Source organism: Suricata suricatta, chromosome 4, assembly GCF_006229205.1.
Source record: "Suricata suricatta isolate VVHF042 chromosome 4, meerkat_22Aug2017_6uvM2_HiC, whole genome shotgun sequence".
NCBI lineage: Eukaryota > Metazoa > Chordata > Mammalia > Carnivora > Herpestidae > Suricata > Suricata suricatta.
In genome coordinates this window covers 8,969,782-8,986,832 of record NC_043703.1, presented here as the reverse complement: position 1 = coordinate 8,986,832, position 17,051 = coordinate 8,969,782, and the positions used below count along the sequence as shown (strand labels likewise).

The following is a 17,051-nucleotide window of genomic DNA, read 5'->3' as shown; positions in this document are numbered from 1 at the left end:
AATATCTTAAAGAAGAAAAATACACACGTCTTGGCAAGTAAATTGCAAAACTTGTCTCTTCTGAACTAGCATGGTACCTCATTTTTTTAGTACAGACCTTTACACTGAAGCTCCTCGGAACCTACTATTCAATTCCATTTTCTTCAGATACTATTATGTGATCATCACTGTGAAATGTACTCCTCTATAATTTGGCCAACTTCAGAACTCACTGTCAGAAATAGGAAGAATCCCAGAATTGAAAAAACTATATAATGAAAGGAAGTAATCCAAAAAGGCCTGAATTGTTATCTGCTTCTGCATGACGGACCACGCCGAAGTTCGCCAGCTTACGCTAGCAGTAAACACTGGTCATCTTACAAAGTTCCTGTGGGTCAAGAATTATGTGGGAGTGTCTTAGCCCAGTGGTTCTAGATCAGGGTCTCTCGTGGGGTTGTCCTCAAGCTGTTGGTCTTGGCTGAGTCATCCCAAGGCTGGTGGGCAGACGCTTCTCCTTTCAAGATGGCTCACTCTTGTGGATGGCAAGTTCCAGATGTAGGCAGGGGGTTTCAGTTCCTGACTCTATGGAAACTCCATAGAGCTGCTCTAATGTCCTTACATTATGGCAGCTGGCTTTCCTCAGTGCAGGTGATCCAAGCGACAAGAAGGACATCACTGTGTCTTGTGACCTAGTCTCCAAAGTCATACTTTGTCATTTCCACAAGACCATGTTTGTTACACAGTTCAGCTCTGTTGACTGAGGGAGGAAAACATGTAAGGGTATGAATACCTGCAGGCTCGGCTCACCTCAACTTGGAGGTTGGCTTCCACCGATCCACATGTGCCTCCCAACCACCAAAATACGCAGTGTGCATGGAAGGGTGGAGACAGAGGGCATAGAGAGTTTCCTTGGGCCAGAAGAGACCTCGTTTCAGAAACTGAGTATGCCAACTACTAGGCGAGTGATGGGGGAACATGATCTAACTCCTTCGGACATCAGTCTTCTCTGTTTTACAGGGAGATCACAAGATGGCGGCAGACCCAGGACCGGTCACCACTGCCTATTTACTTTCTTACATTCCCATCTCCTGACTGCGAGGTGGGGCGGCGGGACTAGCTCCCGCAGCAGTCCTTGACGGAAAGTGCCAGGTGTCACTCCCAGGCTGAGGCCTTGGAAGCCATGCCTGAGTCTCCTGTGACTTTTCCCCACCTCAGCAGCCGCTAACTCCAGAGAGCGGACCTGCAGCAGGTGTTTTCCCTGGGCCCTGACTGGCAGCGCAGCCGGAGGAGAGACCCTGCAGAGCCACCTGGCGCAGGGTGAGTCTGGTCTGAGTGAAAAACAAACCTTTATATCGTCCGGCCACTGAGATTTTGGGTCTGTTTGATACCACAGTATAACCTAGCCTGTTCTGATTCACATGCCTAAAATAATGAAATTAACTTTGAGAATTAAATGAGAAAATACATAAGCTCCTAACACGGCATCTAACACAATAGGCATTTTACCATGTCAGTTCCATTAAAAAAAAAAAAGGAATAATATTTACCTTACAATATTAAAAGAAATAAAATAACTGAAAAATACCTGAAAAATTTTACCACAAGTGAGATAATGAACATAATAGCTTAAAATATAATAACTTATAATAGAATATATAATATTATAAGTTTATAATATAACAAAAATATCTGAAAAAATAAAATACCTGAAAATGTTTACCACAAATAAGGTAATAAACTTTAGAGAGTTTTCTTCCCTTCTTTCTTCTCACTTGTGATCAGAGGTGACTCAAAAGGTCTTTTTGCTCCTATCAGAACTCCTCTTCCTCTACACTCAAAGCCTCAAGAGTTCCTGGAAAGCTACCACACTGTGCTTTTTCGATAGTTCCGGCAAAATACCATGTTTTCTACTTAGAACATAAAATGCGTGACAGAAACTGATCATAGTTTCAAAGATTTACCAATGTTGACAATAACGCAATGGCTTCATTTCAGAATGGCTCTACATTAGTCATTATTTCCTTTCATAGAAAGAAATTGTCATTCACTCCCTTTCTAATGTTGATACTGAAGGCCCATAAATACCACCCTTCAAGGACTTTTGTCCCACCAAGAGAATTAGGTAGTAGACAGTGACCTGACCTACGTCACTTCTAAACTCAATAACATAAAAAGCTGAAGTAGAACAGGATCCTCGGGACCTAAGTGAATATAAGACAATAGTGAGAGTTGTTTTCTTTAAGAGAATCCAGCCATTTGTATGCCAACAGTCACTACACCATTTCACCGGATTTGTTCCGGAGAGATTCCACCGAGAATGTGTTGTGAGCTCTCAATCAACACACTAGTACAACTCATCTGTGTCTCCATTGAAACCTGGCCAGGTGTATCTTTACGGTACAAGCCAAGCCGTGGGCTCGCGGGCCCATCTGTCACACGCCCAGAGCACACAGCCCACCGATGGAGCGCCGGCATCAGCGCCGTGTGGCTTCTCAGCCGCACGGAGGCTCAGCACACTTCGGTGTCCTGTCTCTGTGCTTCACGTAGAGCTGCAGGCCATGGCCAACATGCCCAGTGCAGCACAAGGACGGACTGTCCTCAGCTCAAGTGAAACAATAAACTGCACAGGTCCCTTCTGCCTTCCCCCGTGGTAGCCCAAGATGGAGGGAAACGAGAGGGGACTGCTGGGCAGCAGGTGCAGCGTCTCAAACTCTCGGGGAATCTGACAGAGCAGCTTTGCTCTTTCCTGTGAGTTCCCTGTGCTGAGAACTGAGTGTGTGAGTGGTGCTGAGTCATGGTGACACCGTATCTTACTGCAGACATCACCGAATGGGGTGTTGCAAGGTCGCTCTCTCTCCCTGCTCCGTGGCTATGTGGCTCTTTACCTGTTCAAGGTTAGGCGTTCCGCCTTAGAGCCTGGGTGTCTGAGGACCTACTCAACACCTCCTCCACTGGTGTGCTTACCTTAATGCACCAATGCCAAATGAAACTTAAAATCAAAAAGCATGAGGTGGCATCTCAGTGAAAAACACTGTACAGGAGAAAAAGGACACATGTGTAGTAATATTCAAAGAGTGCACTGTTTTGTGTACAAAGTAAGATATTTCTTGAAACACGAAAGCCCTTCTATTAGCATCACTGTTTGGGGCTTCCTTGTCTCAGTTTTTACGATTTAAGCGTTGAACCCTGAATTCAAAGTCCACAGTTTGGTTTGTCTCAAGCTTCCCTAGCATTGAATTCTTTCATTGCAAAATGGAAAGAACAATTCATTGTATTGGCACACGAAACAATTAAAGGGACTGGAGACAATCACATTTTAAGGTAGATGGTAATAATAAAGCAGAAAACATTATTAAACACAAAGATTAATTTTAATGAGATCATTATGTTATCAGATACCTGGATTATTCTATTTAACATCAAATGGGGTGAAGAATGAATTTCCCATCATGCATCCTGGGTTATTCTTATAATACTCAATAGATTTATCAAAATAGTAATAAGGTACTAATATACACATATGCCCTATCTTAAGCATTTTGTGTTTCCTGTTTAAATTCAACAAGAATTTACAGAGCATTGTTTAACGTGCTGTGGGGAATCAAACACAAGTGTTAGGAAAGGGTTCCTATCTCTAATGATGTTAAGGGCTTGGGGAAATAGCTCATACACATACACACACACACACACCACACACACACACACACACACACACACACACACACACAACTTATCCCTATATTTTATCCTCAAAACTTCTCTCCTTGTGGTTCCCCCCAAACATAGCCCAAAAAAATGTTCAAATCCTAATAATTCTTCGAGATGTTTCCTCCCTACGATCCCTCAGCTCTTACCACAACTGCTCTATTCCTATGTCTTCACGTCATCACCTATAAACCATTGCAAGAACTGGCCACCTGTCTTTCTGTCGTGCAGGAATATTCCTGGAACACCGGCAAGTAAGTCTTGCTGACCTAAAACTTAGAGTAATTCCCCACTGACTAGACAATCAAATCATGACATCAAGTGTCTCTGCGGGCTCATCTTACCCGGCTTTAAACCTACTGTTAACTCCACATTCTAGAATTTCTAGAATGTGCCCGCCCCTTCCTCATCTTCTTGCTATTAACCAGTTACACCAGGTTCTTTCATAGGCTAGGTTGTTAGGTTTCTTTTTTTAATTCTCTCTCTTTCTCTCTTTCCCTCCTCACTCCCCCCAAATGGCTTTAGTTACCTTCTTGTCCAACAAACTTTTATTCATCCTTGAAAACCCAGTTTAGACGTCACAGATTTAGTGAAGCCTCCATCAAGCTACTTTCTGTGGATCTAGAAGCAATTCATGCCATTTGTTATAACAGTTGCCACATGTTATTCTAATGTCAATTTCACTTTTTCTCTCTAGAGCTATACTATGAGCTCCATGTGGACAATAATTCTGTCTGATTTATTTTTATATCCCCAGCACTAAGCACAATTCTTGGCATAGGAAAGATGCTTAGTCATGTTAAAGGAATGAAAAAATAAATGAGTAGCAAAGTAAACACTTCAAAAACCTACAGAAAAAAATAAAATTTAAAAAAAATTTTAATTAAAAATAAATAAATACAGAAGGTTATGTTCTAGAGTGATCAGGAATTGCTACATTAAAATATATATAAATAAAATGTTTGTACATGGCATGTTTTAAATGCACTAATAAAATAAATTATTCAAAGCATGAATAATATACTTTAACCCTTTTTAACTTTAGATTTTCTCAAAATAGGATATACTTATGCTCTGTAATGTGCTAGACATATATAGCAGAAGAGTGTTAGGTTTAGGATTCGTTTAAATTCTTGAGATTAGAGAAGCAAGCACCATCATTGTCTAATTTTATTTATTATTATTAAACTGTAACAAATATATTTATAATATTTCAACAAATGAAGCCATATTAATGCTATAATAATAATATATCAGTATAATATAATATAATAATGCCATAATGCCTTTTCACTTATGCAAACAGTATTTCTCTCTACTTCATTCAGAAAAACTCCCTTTTTACATTAAAAAGCTACCAAACATCTAACCCAAAGTATTCTTGTAGCATGTAGGTAGCACTGCCAGATTTAGAAAGGAAAACAAAAATAAGAAAACCACAGAATTCCCAGTTACGTTTGAATTTTAGATAAATAATGAGTATTCCTTTAATACAAATATGCCCCATGCAATATTGAAGACATAGTTATACTAAAAATAAAATTAGTTATTTATCTGCAATTAAAATTTACATGGATGCCCCTTATCTTATCTGACAACTCTACGTGTAACAGACAGGAGGATTAGCAGTAAATACATGCTGGGAGGGTCTTAGTTGACCTTAGTTGACCATAGAGTGCTCCCTGTCAGGCTAGCTTTCCTGCTATCCCAGGGAGCACCTAAGGACCTCGACCTTCGCCTATGCTCTGTGACCTTAAAGAGACCCATCCCTACCCAGGATCAGTAGCATTAGGGATCTCAATAAAAAATTCAGTTTGGTGGAGGCACAATCCAAGATCATGTCTGAGGGTAATTTTTTATAAAGGAATGCAAAGGTGATGTCCTCAACAGAACTAGTTTCAGGATTTTATCTATTATTGTCTTAAAATATCTTGTTTGACAACCACTGTAATCTACCCAATAATAGTGATTACATACAAAAAGCCAACAGGTATATGAAAAGGTACTCAGCATCACTAACCAAGGAAATGCAAATGAAAATGACAGGGAGGGGTGGCTGGGTGGCTCAGTTGGTTGAGCATCTGACATTGGCTTAGGTCATGATCTCAGGATTCACAAGTTCCAGCCCTGCATCAGGCTCGCTGCTGTCAGAACGGGCCCGCTTCAGATCCTCTGACCTCCTCTCTCTTTGCCCCTGCCCTTCTCTCTCTAAAAAATAAATAAACATTCAAAAGAAAAGACACAAAACCACAATGAAATATCACCTCACACCTGTTAGGATGACTATTAATAAAAAACAAAAGCTAACAAGTATTGATGAGTATAAAATAAAGGGGAACCCTGGAAATACTGTTGGTAGGAATTTAACTTAACATGAACATTATGGAAAACAGTGTAGAGGTTCCTCAAAAAATTAAAAATAGAACTGCCAGCTGATCTGGCAATCTCACTTCTGGGTATTTATCCAAAGGAACTGAAATCAAGATTTCAAAGAGACACCTGTGCTCCCGTGGCTATGGCAGTATCACCATTCAGTGTAGCCAAGACAGGAAAACAACCTAAATATCTATTAGTGGACAAGTGCACAAAGCAAGCATGGTCTGTGCATACACAATGGCGTATCATCCAGCCTTAGAAAAGAAGGAAATTCTGCCATTGGTCACAATATGGATAGACCTGGAGGATATTGGCTAATTAAAGTAAACCAGACACAGAGGCAAACACTGCATGATCTCATTTATATATGGAATCTTAAAAAGTCAAAATCATAGAAGCAGAGAATAGAATGGTGATTTCCGGGGGCTAGGGAGAGGGGAATATGGGGAGGAGATGGTCAAAGGGTACAAAGTTTCAGTTATGCAAAATAAGTAATTTCTAGAGATCTACTGCATAGCACAGTGCTTATAGCTAACAATGCTCAGTTGTATACTTAAATTTTTCTAAGTGGGTAGGTTTTATGTTAAGTATTCTTACTGCTACTACTACTAATAATAATGGAGCAAAAGGAAACTTGAGGTGATAGATATGTCTCTGGCCTCAGTGATGGTGATAAACGAGTGTGTTATTTATTCCTAGATTCATCCAGCTGTATACGATATGTATGGCCTTTTATGTTTCAACCATACCTCCATGAAGTGGCACAAAAATAATTTAAGTTACAAGCACTTTCTATAACCAAGGGGAGTCTCACGACTTTGAGGCTTTCTGTGCATTATGACTATCAATCCTCACAACATCCCTACAAGATATGACCAAGGCTGGAGCAAAGTAATAATCTGCTGTAGGCCAGATAGCTAGGAGGGATGGAAATGAGACTGAAACCCAGGTTTGTCTGGCTCAACAACCACTTGAATATTTGATAATGATGTCATACACTGACTTTTAGTGCCCAGGTTCTACTAAAAACTAAAGGAAATACCAAAGTGTTCAAATAAGTTGACATAGAGGTAAATGGCCTCCATAGAGAGAAGCTCCTAAGCAAAAATATACGTTTGGGGGGGGAGGGGGTCGAATACAGCTTTCTCTAAAAATTCTTCTCTAAAAAGCATTTTATAAAGCCAACTATCACTACTCTCCTAAGTTCTTTTATTGAGTTTGAAGTTTCCTGGATGGTACATTATTGTCCTAAGAAGTGAGCACGTTTCCGAAAAGGTCTACCTAACTTTTAGCTATAAACATTGTAAATCAGTAAGGCACCAAAGATAAATACAAAAACAATCTGCTCATCACTTTTCCGTCTCCCCAGGTACCAGTACATGAAATGAACGTAATACTCTAAGACAGAGCAGAATGTTCATCTGAGTCCCACCAAGTAACCTGATTACTGCTAAAGTAAAATTTTAAAATGACTGAAGTGATTTTTATGATCAGCCTTTTGGAATTCATTCAATAGTGCTGCAATCCTACTTCAAAGTAGATAATTCAGATTTAAATGTCACTCTCTCTTCAGTGTTGTTTATCAACAGTTGAGCATTAAATTGGTGAGCTTGATTTTTTATGTAATTCAACCAGTATATAATTCAAACATTCTTGTAATTAAGTCAATATTTGAATAAATAGAATAAACACAAAACAGGCTTGAAAAATATTTGGTAGGGATTTTATAAAACAATGGCTTTTAACCTTGACTGCACATTAGAATCACCAAGGAGATTTTAAAAACACTGATGCATAGGTCCCACTTGTGCAGATTCTTATACAACTGGGCCAAAGTGGGCCCAAGCACTGGGACTTCTAAAGCCTCTCACATCGTTCTAATACATGGCCACAGTTGACAGCCAGTGCTTCAGCAGAAAGTCAAGCACTAGGTGGAAAGTTAGGATGAAGGACATTTCAGGACCCTTCCAACCCTGAAGTCTGACTGTTGATATGACCTATGCTATAGTACTGTACTAGATGAGACCTGAAGTTTATCTGTGTAAAGTAGGAATAAACTTGTTGCAGTAATATTTTTTGCCAGGGGTAGTTTCAAAGTACAAATAGGAGGCTACTTTATTTGCACCTCCTTCTTCTCCAGGTTCTGAAGAATTTTACATTGAAGAAATATTAAAACAGTAATTCAATGAATTAAACTATTAAATACCTATTGAACATCTACTACCTGCAAAACACTCTTCTAGGTATCAAACATTCAATAATGAGTTAGCCAGAGTCTCAGATCTGATTGGAACGTACAGTTGTATAGGCACATATGGCTGCAATACACAGATAAGGCAACTGTGGTTGACATCTAAGTGCAGGATGGTTCATTTTAGGGATTACATCCAGCTGTGAAGAAGGGGGACTGCACCCAAGAGTATGTTTTCAACAGTAGAAAAGTCCAGACCTTATACATTTGATTGAAGGAAAATAAATAGCAAAGTAATATTTTAAAATTGTAGATCAGATTTCATGGATCTCCATAAATAGCTGAGTCAGGCTCTTCTTTAACCTCACTAAACATTTGCCAACAGGAATTTTGTCACACAAAATCAAACCAGTCCCTTCTAGAGATTCTTTCAATCAAAGACTGAAGTGAACTTTTCTAACGTGACCCAAGATATATTGCCAATCCGGGCAATCTAACCAAATTCCCAATACCTTGAAGCAATTTCATAAAACTACAACCCTGCTAGTGAATTCTGCTGACTCCACAGTACAAAGAACACTTGGGAAATGAAAGAATGTCAAGTTAATACGCAGATGTTTGCGAAACTCTACTTCAGATCTCTAACCTTACACAAACCAGAGTTTAGAAAGGCAGAGCAAGAGTTTATGGAAGACTTGGATGAAAGAAGCTGTAATATCTGGCCAGACATTTCAGCTGACTCTCTGCCAACAGAGCTGGAAATTCGAGGAGTGATAGGAAAATCATCCACTCTGACAAAAAACAATACCTCTGCAGCCATAATTACATGCCCCCCCCCACACAAAATCTACATCCACATGTGACCTTAATCCTCATGACTAGATAAGGATCAATCAAGGGGCAGGTACAAGGTGGGAGCCAGAAGTATGTTGTGTTCCTCCTGCTCTAATACCAGCAAGGTGTGCAAATCACAGCTGTGATCCAATGAGAGCCGGCAGAGAGTATGATTCAAGTAACAAAATGTTTTAGCTGAAGGTATCAGATGTTGGAGTGTACTAATAACTGGTAAGTCAAGTCTTTGACACAAATTATAATTCTATCATGATAATGATGCAGAAGACTAAGAAAGGTTTTATCACTTAAAAAATCAAGTTAAATCTATTATTTAAGTCTACCTTCTAAGTGGAGTAATTAACAACCTGACGTTCAGAAGATGAGACTGCATATATGGGAAGTGACATTCTGAAGTATAAAATTCAGTCTTTAATTTAGAGCTGTGTCCTCCAAATTCCACTAATGAAAAACAAACATTCACATGAGTTTCTTTCCATACAAGATAACCCGTCCGTAGTCTTAAGAAAACCTAACCTCAAATAAAATGTCAACAAAAAGTTCACTGCCTTCTTTTTTTCCTTTTCAAATCTGCTCCTTAAAAAGATCAACAACAGGGGGTGGCACCTGAGTGGTTCAGTGGGTTAAGTAGCCAACTTCAACTCAGGTCATGATCTCACAGTTTATTAGTTCGAGCCCCGTGTCAGGCTCTCTGCTGACAGCTCAGAGCCTGAAGCCTGCTTCGGATTCTGTGGCTCCCTCTCTCAGCCCTGCTTGTGTTCTCTCCCTCTCTCAAAAATAAATATTTAAAACATTTTTCAAATTAATGAGTCAGTGAGTTCTATTGTCAATTAAAAAATGCCTGCCTGGTTTCTGTGGCTTACACACTGGAGTTGGTAAGGGGCCCTGTTCTAAGATGTCTTCTCCTCACTGTTTCTCCTCCATGCCCTCTTCACTCCTGAGCTTCCAGTTATTGGCCACATATGGATGATGCCCCCGGGTCTTTACGTAGCTCCGGACTCTGTTCAGCCTAAGATACAATCGCTTAGTCTGCAATGCTCTCAAAACATATTTTTCTTCACCCACAGCCTCTCCTAGAAAGAACTGCCACTACTCTAAAGTTCCAAACAAAGTAAATATCAAAGAAGGTACCAAATAACTTTAAAAGAAACTTCATCGCTCTTGGTGTTATATTAAATATTCAGTAGAAAATCACTGTAATTAGTTGACTGGCATTTTGAATCAGGCCATTCATCTTCACTTGCCAGGTTCCCAACTATATTTTCTCAGCACACTGAAATGTTGTGTTTTCCCATGGTATTCTCACGAAAAAGCAGTCTGGTAGTCCTTGTGGCTCCAGAGTGGCAAGTAGCCACCGCAAGCCCAGTGGTAGAAGGACTTAGAAACTGCCCCAGTCACCTGACTCCCGTCGTGGGAAGTGTGCTCACTGGGTCCAAACTCTCTCCCACCCGGACAGGATTCTCATGAGGCAGGGCATTTCCTAAAAGCCATTGAAAGAGGCAAAATCAAGCTAGACTTCAAATCTCTAGATTATTTTTTTTCCTCAGGAAAATAAATGAATGACAGAGCCCAAAGTCATTAGGTAGGAACAAGGCAAAGGGTTATGATTTTCATGAATAATATAAAGTTGACAAGACGAGCTATTTATAGTGTCCAGGTGTGAGCAGCATCACCAACAGCAAAACAAAGAATTAAACGCACAACAGAAAGGAGAGTGTTGAAAAATAAATAAATAAAAGCCCAAAAGCAAAAATGAGAAATTTAAAGCTACAAATGAGACTTTTATAGCCAAAGAAGTAAAAGAATAGTCAGGAGGAAAATCTCTTAGATAGCAAAACAGTGGCACAAAAAGGTCACTTTAAAATGTGCTTTATTCATTTAGAACCAGGGTAAAAAGCATCAGAGAATGAGAACAACCCATAACATTTACTTCAAAGTGTTTGAGCTGATTATTGGTAGATATAAGCAATTGAGGGAGATAACAAGAAGAATTAAGTAAAAATATACAGAGTAGAAGAGTTTATAAAATATTTTAAAATATTTGTTTTGCTGCATAGAGATGATGAAGACTCTGCAATAGAGACAGGAAAAAGCAGATACTGTAAAATTCTAACACAGATATTTGACCACATTCTTTAGCTCAAGAACAACATAAGGACTTCATTCAAAACTGTCTGTTTGCAGTCAGTCCCGCTCTGGGCAAACTACAGGATGTTCTAGACTCCTTTAGGCCCTGGAGACTTAGGAGCGAAGATCTGATTGGGCCCTTTGTACAAAGGAGGCTCAGGGAGCACACATCTTCCACCAGGGCTTCTAAATCTGTCTTCCTTCAACCTTTACTTGGACACTTATAAAACATTTATTTATAAACCCTATAGCATTAGCTATGGGTAAAATCTTGATAATGTTATATTAATTTAAAAATAATTGTTATTTTAGCATAGGTCACCAACTGGAAAATCTGGGAAAGAAACCATTTGTGACAAGGCAGGGAGGAGCAAGGGACCAATAGGCAGATGTCTGTGTGCCGGACATTGGGTCAGGTTCTTTGCTCATTTATTCTCTTGTCGTCAGTCCCGATGTGTAAAGGAGGCATTCTCCCTCTGCGACCAAATGCGAAACAAGCCTAACAAACAAAAACAACTCTGAGGTCCAGGGAAATCACAGCTAGGATATCAATCTTTATCTAAATCCAAAGTTCACACACTTTTACTGCTGTCTTGATCAGGAAAAAAGAAAGGCAACAAAAAAAATTTTTTAATACACAACTATGTAACAGTCATTGTAAAAGCAACACAACAACACAGAGGCATTGAGTGGCCTTCAGACAGAGTACCCCAAAACCAGCCCACCAGACGATAGGACTGGGGACACCCTGGTTGGCATGAGCCAGAAGAAGAGAAAACCAGCTGCTTGGACTGGCTTGTACCAGAATATCCTTCTCTAATATGGAGGAAGGCATAAAAGACTGACATTTTTCTATAGGAAAATGCCCAGGCAAACAAAAATTCATATTTTTAAGTATTTCCTTTTTTATTACTTTTTAAAATTTTTAATATTTATTTTCTGAGAGACAGAAAGGGACAGAGTGTGAGATGGGGAGGGACCAGGAGAGAAGGAAACAGAATCTGAAGCAGGCTCCAGGCTCTGAGCTGTCAGCACAGAACCTCATGTGGGGCTCAACCTCACAAACTGCAAGATCATGATCTGAACCAAAGTCGGATGCTTAACCGACTGAGCCACCCAGTGCCCCAAGTATTTCCTTTATTAAAACATTATAGTAACACCATCAAAAACCACTACTAAAGGAGTTATTTGAAATGACAGCTTCACTCCAAAACTTACATTAAAGATATCTTAATTAAGAACATTGAGAAAAATATCACCATTACTTTCAAGGAAACCAAACTTATTCTAACCTGCATCCATTCAGAAAACCTGCTAGGTGAAGCAGACTGTCAGACACTGGAGGTGAAGAAATACAGAGATATCACTGTTGTATTCATTCATAGATCACCTGTATACGTAGGTAATGTGGATACACACACATACAGAAACACACATTTATTGTATGTTTCTAGATGTTAAATGTGCACATAGATGATGAGGCAAAAGAACATCAACATGCTCATATACTGACATTAACAATCCCACCCTGTTCTGAAGTTTGGGGACTGTACTCTAGCTAGAAGGGTGAAACAAAAGTCATCTCATATAACTTCACTCTTCTCTGGCAATGTACTTGAAAACAAAATATTTTTTTGATATCATCGAACAAAAAAAACTAACTTTGGAGGGCCAAACTATTATATTCCTTAGAAAATACCACCAAGATCTTCCCAAGCTTTCACTGGAAAAGCCATACCTCGTATAGGCTCAGTCGTGCCTCCTGAGATCCACCTCCCTTTCAGGTATCTCACTAATGATAGCATCAAGAGAGAGAACACCCGCATTGCTCTGAATTTAATACTCAGGTTCAAGCAAAAGTAAACGGCCCTGCCCCAGTGCAAGGCTGTAATACTTAAACATAAGTTTATTAAATACTTGGATATAACACAAAGAGGATCAACGTAGAATGTCATGCAGATAATCTAGCATGTAGTTTACCTGCTTTCAGTTTAGAGTTCAATGCATGAATCCCTCCCTACTAAGCTTCCAACCTGACCCGAATGCCTAATTTCATCTAACAACCTAATAACCAAACCCAAGAGAAGCACTAGGGAGTGTGAAGTTTCTTTACTTATGTCGTTTCCTCCCACTTTCAGGGCTCATGTGCATGCCTGAGCCTTTCCTCAACTGATTGGACCCGAGAAAGGCCACCTACAGGCCAGGCTCTACACATACATAATGACAGGGCTTTACTTTACTAGAAAATAGGGTGACTTTTTTTTAAAATAAAGCCACAGTAAGCCATAGCAGCAGGACTGTTCTGTTACAATGCCAGATGACATTCACATCAAGTAATGTTTAGGTTTTGCATGAGATATTTAAGAAGTAAACCGGAATATGTTTAAATAAAAGAAGTATAATTTATATCTCACAGTGAATTCTCACCTTCACTGCATGAAGTAAGCTAGGTAGACAAATTAAATGAATACATAGTACCATATGATCAATATATTAGTGAAATGCCCATGCTCTGAAAATAAACAGATAAGGAGAGTCAGAGCAATATTTCAATCAAAGATAAATATATAAAAATTATTCATCCTATATATCTGTAACCAGTCTGTGTTCTATTTTCACAAGAATATTAATTTCTTAAAAGTGTTTATAGGGGTGCCTAGTTAGTTCAGTTGGTTAAGCGTCCAACTTCAGCTCCGGTCATGATCTCACAGTTCATGAGTTCAAGCCCCACACTGAGGGGGAGGGGGGTGGCTTTGAAATATCAAGACATTTTTAGATTGTTTTTCAGTAAAACAAATTAAGCATAGTAAAAAGGTCTTTGGGTTATATATTAACTTAAAATAATTTATAAGCCTCATGAGATTTTCAACAAATACTGCTTGGACAGTTGAATGTCCAGAAGCAAAGGAATGAAGCTAGAGCCCTACCTTACACCAAACATGAAAATTAACTCAAAATGGAGCAAAGACTCAAATGTAAAAGGGCTAAAAATCTCAAAAGAAAACTTAGGACTAAATATTTGGTTAGGAAATGGTTTCTTAGAGATGACACCAAATACACAAATGACAAAAAAACAGATAAGTTGAACTTCATCAAAATTTAAAATTTTGTACATCAAAGGACACCGTCAAGAAAGTGAAGAAACAGTTCACAGAATAGAAGAAAATCATTTGTAATTTGCAAATCATTTACTTGATAAGAAACTTTTATCCTAAATATACAAAGCACACTTACAAATCAAAAATTAAAAAACAAATAATCTAGTTAAAAATAGGCAAAAAATTTGAATACACATTTCTCCACAGAAGATATACAAATTGCCCATAAGCACATTAAAAGAAGTTCAATGTCATTAGTCATTAGAGAAATGCAAATCAAAACCACAATGACATACTACTTCATTGGGATGACTATAATCAGAACAACAGACAATAACAAAAGTTGGCAAGAATGTGGAGGAACTGAAACCCTCAGCTGTTGCAAGAGGAAATGTAAAATTGTGCAATTGCTTTAAAAAACAATTTGGTGGTCTCTAAAATTATTAACATAGAATTATCGTCGGACCAGCAGTTCTAGTTCTTGGTATATACCCAAGAGGACTAAAATGTTTACATGGATTAAAAACTGATACAGGAATGTTCATAGCAACATTGTATTTAGTAACAGAAAAACGGAAACCACTCAAATGTGCATCCTGTGAAGAATGAATAAAAGTGAGGTATATCTAGCACACAATGGAATACTACTAGATAATAAAACAGAATGAAGTACTGATACCTTCCACAACATGGATGAACCTCAAAACATTATGCTAATCAAATGAACTCACATATCATATGATTACGTTTATATGAAATATCCAGAATGAGGGGCATCTGGGTGGCTCAGTCAGTTAAGCATATGCCTTCAGCACAGGTCATGATCTCATGGTTCGTGGGTTTGAGCCCCGCGACGGGCTCTGTGCTGACCACTAGCTCAAGCCTGTAGCCTGCTTCAGTTTCTGTGTCTCCCTCTCTCTCTCTCTCTGTCCCTCCCCTGCTCATGCTCTGTCTCTGTCTCTCAAAAATAAATAAATGTAAAAAAAAAATAAAGTAAAATTAAAAAACTTAAGGAAATATCCAGAATGATCAAATCCACAGAAACAAAAAGTATATTAATCCTTGCCAGCATCTGAGAGGAGACAGAAACAGGGAGTGACTGCTGTAGATATGGAGCTTCTTTTTAAGTTAATGAAAATGTTCTAAAATTAGATAGTGGCAGTGGCTGCAGTTGTATGATACCTGAATATACCCGAAATTACTGAAATGTACGCTTTAAGGGAGTAAATTTTAAATTATGTGAACTATATCTCAATAAAGCTCTCATACAAATGAGATTTATGACTCGTAATCTGAATAGGAAAAATGTATTTACAAGTATGTGATAGTGTATCACAAATTACTTTAGATTTCTTCTACTACAGAGAATGTTCTTCAGTTTTCTTATTAGTCTTTAGACAAGTATTCCTACTAACAGGCAAGTAAACATATTTAAAGGAAGAAAAAATGCACAAAGACGCCCAGTAGCGTTTCTGGCAGGCCCTGTGGGGCAAACAACAATTTCCGGTTGTAACGTATTTTACAGCTATGACTACTTCTCACCATATTTTTCAACTTAAAAATGTACCCAGCCTATCACGTAATGCTAAGGACCGCCATGGACTCTGCAGCCTGTCTGGAATGCTGCAGCCCAAATCTTTCCCTCACTTGGTCCAACATACAGAGCCTCATGACATACTTGGCGGTGATAAGGGAAAAAAGGAAACCGGAAAAGGAGGGGAAAGAGGCTGCATCGGTCCGTTCCTCTGCCTCTAGCAGTATTGCTCCTTTAGCCCTAGGACTAGCCATACCCAGCAGCCTTCCATCTTTATCCAACCTTCCAGTCCCCTCTACTCCCCCTAGAGAGACTAAGATCCTGTCTTCATGAGTCAGTAAGTCTTAGGTGTTGAATCAGCTACTTGAAATGGGACTTCATGCTTTTAAAATGTTACAAAAAATTGGGATAGCTTTTTTTGAAAAAAGGAAACCCGTCCTCAAACATTAAAATCTAAAATATCAGTTCTCAATCATGGTGTCTGAATCACTCATATACCATGATCAGCTGCGTGATGTTGCTCAAGTAATTTGTTACTAACAAGAAAGTAATAATATTTGTAAATGGTTGACTTTTCTAAAGTTTTATTAAGTAATCTCTACACCCTACATGGGGGTCAAACTCACAACCCCCAGATTGTGTCACACGTTCCTCTGACTGAGCCAGCCAGGTACCCTGACATTTTTATATAATTAGAGTATATTCAAGTTTATTATCTAATAATGTCCTTATATTAATTCTAATATTATTTCTTAAACAGAGAAAGGAGTAAATTATAACTAGTGGGCAGAGACAATTATTCAGAGAAGTGTATTAGATGTGAGGACATTATCTATGGTGACTCAGACAGAGTTTGATTCTTTCCAGAAAGCCCTCCATGCCCTCTTGTTAGCCCCACAGCATCAGAGCAACAGAAATGAAAGATCACTCTGTGAAATGACTATACCCTACAATATTAATCAAAATAAATTTGTTAGATATTATACCCTAGAGATACATACTATAAGTCTACATATTTTATTTGTTTTATTAAACTATAATTTCTTGCTGATGCTTAGGGGCACATGTACCCCAATGTTCATAGCGGCACTGTCAACAATAGCCAAAACATGGAAAGAGCCTAAATGCCCATCACCTGATGAATGGATCAAGAAGATGTGGTATATATACAATGGAGTACTACATGGCA

The 17,051-nt window shown here is 38.7% G+C and overlaps 1 protein-coding gene and 1 long non-coding RNA gene across 4 annotated transcripts in view; one reads left to right on the top strand and one right to left on the bottom strand.

The window, feature by feature from the left end:
• The window catches only part of FGF14 (fibroblast growth factor 14), a 612,348-nt gene that overhangs the window by 575,969 nt on the left and 19,328 nt on the right, over positions 1–17,051 (bottom strand). The gene's annotated exons all lie outside the window — the stretch shown is intronic.
• Positions 718–7,532, top strand: LOC115289341. 3 transcript variants are annotated; one of them, XR_003907572.1, is made up of 3 exons: positions 718–798; positions 997–1,296; positions 7,430–7,532. It is a non-coding gene; the product is annotated as an uncharacterized LOC115289341 (long non-coding RNA). The 3 variants fall into 3 exon arrangements; XR_003907571.1 differs by having other exon boundaries at positions 754–921; XR_003907570.1 differs by having other exon boundaries at positions 754–921; positions 980–1,296.